The sequence below is a fragment of the Macaca nemestrina genome, chromosome 9, assembly GCF_043159975.1.
Source record: "Macaca nemestrina isolate mMacNem1 chromosome 9, mMacNem.hap1, whole genome shotgun sequence".
Lineage (NCBI taxonomy): Eukaryota > Metazoa > Chordata > Mammalia > Primates > Cercopithecidae > Macaca > Macaca nemestrina.
This window is the reverse complement of record NC_092133.1, coordinates 61671414-61676607: the sequence shown is the minus strand read 5'-3', so window position 1 is coordinate 61676607 and position 5194 is coordinate 61671414. Positions and strand designations below refer to the sequence as shown.

General features: G+C 45.4%; 1 pseudogene; it reads left to right on the top strand.

Moving 5' to 3' along the window:
- Positions 1-386: 386 nt before the first annotated feature.
- Positions 387-4966, top strand: LOC139355989 (uncharacterized; annotated as a pseudogene).
- Positions 4967-5194: the final 228 nt, after the last annotated feature.

Here is a 5194-nt window from a genome sequence, read left to right as displayed (position 1 = left end):
AAAAGGGATGAAAGAAAATAATGAACTCAGGGATTCTAATTCCCAGCTTCAGAAGCAGACACTGAGCTTCAAATCTGCTAAGGTTGCTGAGTGAGAGTCTTATCTCCTGTAGAGAATAAGGTAAAATTGTGGAAAATCAGAGACAAGCTCTTATCATGTGAGCAGCTGACCTTCAATGAAAGGTGCATGTACAGCCTCACCAGGTATCTACTGTTAAAGTGAGGGCATTGATTGGAAAAAAATGGGACCTTGCAACTTGGAATGGGGATGTGTGGGAGGACCTTGATGAAGCTGGGGATATTGAGTTGTGAACTCTGATGAACGTTTTTTTGCCAAAAGAAGCAGCTTTCCCACCCCCAGTAGTGGCAACATCCCCTCCCTGACCCATGCTGCCATCAGCCTTTCTACATTTTTCCGAGGAGATAAGCTCTGTGCTTCCTAAGGCAACAATGATATCCTCCCGTGAGGCAGCTGCCAGGCAGGACAATGTTGATTTTCTTCAGGAGCCACCTCCAACATTCCTATTTGCTTCTAGACTTATAGCTAGACTAAAGTCCTGGCAGGTCCCTAGAGGTGAGGTTCAGAGTGTGACCCACACTTGAAAAGATGTGCATCAGTTTTCTAATTTATATAAGCAGAAATCTGGAGAACAGACATAGGAATGGCTATTAAGGGTACAGGAGAATGGTGGAAGGAACAGAGATGGATCAGGCTGAATTTATTGATTTGGGCCCACTATGTAGGGATTCTGCATTTAATGTTGCAGCTTGGGGAGTTAAAAGTGGTTCTAATAATTTATTTGCTTGTTAGCTGAAAGATGAATTAAAAGATGGCCCACTGTGAGCGAGATGGAAATGCCTGATCTCCCTTGGTTTAATGTAGAGGATGGGAGTCAAAGGCTTAGGGAGATTGGGATGGTGGAGTGGATTAGTCACTTTAGACCTCCTCATCCCAGCTGGGAGGGTCCAGAAGATACACCCTTGACCAATGCTTTGTGAAATAGATTTGTGAGCACAGCACCTGCATCTTTGAAAGAGCCCTGTAATTGTTCTTCTCTGTATGTCAGATCTAACTGTGGGAACAGCAGTCACTCAACTACAAAATTTAAATACAATGGGAATAATTCGATCCCAAGGTGGCAGGGGCCAAATGGCAGCACTCAATCATCAAAGGCAAGGTGAGCATAGCTACTGTAATGGACAGCAGAAGCAAAGCAGCAATTGGAACAGTTTTACTCCTATAGAGCTCTGGCATTGGCTAATTAATCATAGTGTGCCTAGAAGTGAAATTGATAGGAAACCTACTGCACTCCTACTTAATTTATATAAGCAGAAAACTTCCAGGTCGAGTGGACAAAAGACTAATTTGAATCATAAAAACAGAGAACCACATTCCCTCAATCAGTTTCCAGACTTGAGCCAGTTTACAGACCCACAACCCCTTGAATGAAGGGGAGGTTAGGTCCCCTTGAGGAAGGACCCCAATACACTACTGACAATTTGTGCTGTTAATCTTTCTCCCATCCTTCCCCAAGGAGACCTCAGCCTTTTACCAGGGTAACTGTGCATTGGGTAAAGGGAAATTATCAGACATTTCAGGAACTACTAGACACTGACTCTAAGCTGACATTGATTCCAGGGAACCCCAAACATCACTGTTGTCCTCCAGTTAAAGTAGAGGCTTATGGAGGTCGGGTAATTACTGGATCTTTAGCTCAGGTCCAACTTATGGTGGGTCCACTGGGTCCCTGGACTCTTCCTGTGGTCATTTCCCCAGTGCCAGAATGTATAATTGGCATAGATGTACTTAGCATCAAGCACAACCCCCACATTGGCTCCCTGACTAGTAGGGTGAGGGCCATTATGGTGGAAAGATCAAATGCAAATCATTACAGCTAGTCTACCCAGAACAATAGTAAATCAAAAACAATATCACATCCCTGGAAAGATTGTGGAGATTAGTGCCACCATCAAGGACTTGAAAGACGCAAGGGTGGTGATTCACATCACATCTCCGTTCAACCCTCGGATTTGGCCTGTGCAGAAGACAGATGGATCTTGGTTAATTATAAGCTTAACCAAGTGGTGACTTCAATTGCAGTTGCTGTACCAGATGTGGTTTCATTGCTTAAGTGAATGAACATATCTCCTGGTATCTGGTGCGCAGCCATTGATTTGGCAAATGCCCTTTTCTCCATTCCTGTCCATAAGGCCCACCAGAAGCAATTTGCCTTTAACTGGCAAGGCCAGAAATATACCTTTACTCTCCTACCTCAGGGGTATATTAACTCTCCTGCTTTGTGCCATAATCTTCCTCGAAGAGACCTTGATTGCTTTTTTGCTTCCACAAGATATCACACTGGTCTATTACATTGATGATATTATGCTGATTGGAACCAGTGAACAAGAAGTGGCAGACACACTGGACTTATTGCTGAGACATTTGTGTGCAAGAGGATGGGAAATAAATCTGACTAAAATTCAGGGACCCTTTACCTCAGTAAAATTTCTAGGGGTCCAATGTTGTGGGTCCTGTTGATGTGGTTCCTTCTAAGGTGAAGGATAAGTTGCTGCATTTGGCCCCTCCTACAACCAAGAAAGAGGCACAACTCCTAGTGGGCCTACTTGGATTTTGGATGCAATACATTCCTGATGTGGGTGGTTACTCAGGCCCATTTATTGATTGACATGAAAGGCTGCCAGTTTTGGGTGGTGTCCAGAACAGGAGAAGGCTCTGCAATGGGTTCAGGCTGCTGTGCAAGCTGCTCTGCCACTTGGGCCAAATGACCCAGCAGATCTAATGATGCTTGAGGTGTCAATGGCAGAGAGGGATGCTGTTTGGAGCCTTTGGGAGGCCCCCAAAGTGAATCACAGAAGGGGCCTCTAGGATTTCGGAGTAAAGCTCTGCCATCTTCTTCAGATAACTACTCTCCTTTTGAGAGACAGATCTTGATCTGTTACTGGGCTTTGGTGGAAACTGAATGTTTGACTATGGGTCATCAAGTCAACATGTGACCTAAACTGCTTTTCATAAACTGGATGCTTTATGACCCATCTAGTCATAAAGTGGGTCATGCACTGCAGCATTCCATCATCAAATGGAAGTGGTATATATGTGATTGAGCTTGAGCACATCCTGAAGGCACAACTAAGTTTCATGAGAAGTGGCTCAAATGCCCATGGTCTCCACTCCTGCCACCCTTCCTTCTCTCCCCAGCCTGCACCAATGGCCTAATGGGTAGTTCCGTATGATCGGTTGACAGAGGATGAGAAGACTAGGGCCTGGTTCACAGTTGATTCTCCACAATATGCAGGCACCACCCAAAAGTGGACAGCTGCAGCACTACAGCCCCTTTCTAGGACTTCCCTGAAGGACAGCAGTGAAGGGAAATCTTCCCCGTGGGCAGAACTTTGAGCATTGCACATGGTTTTGCACTTTGCATGGAGAAAGAAATGACCAGATGTGAGATTTTATGCTGATTCATGGGTTGCAGCCAAAGATTTGGCTGGATGGTTGGGGACTTGGAAGAAGTGTGATTGGAAAATTGGTAACAAAGAAATCTGGAGAAGAGGTATGTGGATGGACATCGCTGAATGGTCAAAAACTGTGAAGATATTTGTATCCCATGTGAGTGCTCACCAAAGGGGGAACTCAGCAGATAAGGATTTTAATAATTAAGTGAATATGATGACTCGTTTTGTGGACACCACTCAGCCTCTTTCCCCAGCTACCTCTGTCATCGCCCAATGGGCCCATGAACAAAGTGGCCATGGTGGCAGGGATAGAGGTTATGCATGGGCTCAGCAACGTGGACTTCCACTCACCAAAGCTGACATGGCTACAGCCACTGCTGAGCGCCCAATTCGCCAACAGCAGAGACCAACACTGAACCTTCAATATGGCACCATTCCTAGGGGTAACCAGCCAGCTACTCATTGGCAGGCTGATTATATTGGACCTCTTCCATCATGGAAAGCGCAGAGATTTGTCCTCACTGGAGTAGACACTTACTCTGGATATGAGTTTGCCTATCCTACACACAATGCTTCTGCCAAGACTACTATCCGTGGACTCACAGAATGCCTTTTCTACCATCATGGTATTCCACACATCATTGTTTCTGACCAAGGCACTTACTTTATAGCTAAAGAAATGTGGTAGTAGGCTCATGCTCATGGAATTCACTGGTCTTACCATGTTCCACATTATCTTGAAGCAGCTGGATTGATAGAATGGTGGTATGGCCTTTTGAAGTCACAATTACAATGCCAACTAGGTGACAATACTTTGCAGGGCTAGGGCAAAGTTCTCTGGAAGGCCATGTATGCTCTGAATTAGCATCCAATGTATGATACTGTTTCTCCCATAGCCAGGACTCATGGGTCCAGGAATCAAGGGGTGGAAGTGGAAGTGACACCCCTCACCATCACCCCTAGTGATTCACTAACAAAATTTTTGCTTCCTGTTCCCACGACATTACGTTCTGCTGGCCTAGAGGTCTTAGTTCCAGAGGGAGGAACATTCCTACCAAGAGACACAACGATTCCATTAAATTGGAAGTTGAGATTGCCACCTGGACACTTTGGGCTCTTCCTACCTTTAAGTCAACAGGCTAAGAAGGGAGTTACATTACTGGCTGGGGTGACTGACCCGGACTATCAAGATGAAATCTGTCTACTACTCCATAATGGAAGTAAGAAAGAGTACATGTGGAATACAGGAGATCCCTTTTGGTGTGTCTTAGTATCACCATGCCCTGTGATTAAGGTCAATAGGAAACTACAACATCCCAATCCAGGCAGGACTACAAATGGCCCAGACAGATCCTTCAGGAATGAAGGTTTGGGTCACTCCACCAGGAAAAAAAAATCCACAAACTGCTGAGGTGCTTGCTGAAGGCAAAGGGAATACAGAATGGGTCGTAGAAGAAGGTAGTCATCAATGCCAGCCACAACCAAGTGACTAGTTGAGAAAGGAGGACTGTAATTGTCATGAGTATTTCCTCCTTCTTTTGTTAAAAACATATTTGTTGGCCGGACGCGGTGGCTCAAGCCTGTAATCCCAGCACTTTGGGAGGCCGAGACGGGCGGATCACGATGTCAGGAGATCAAGACCATCCTGGCTAACACGGTGAAACCCCATCTCTACTAACAAAATAAAAAAACTAGCCGGGCGAGGTGGCGGGTGCCTGTAG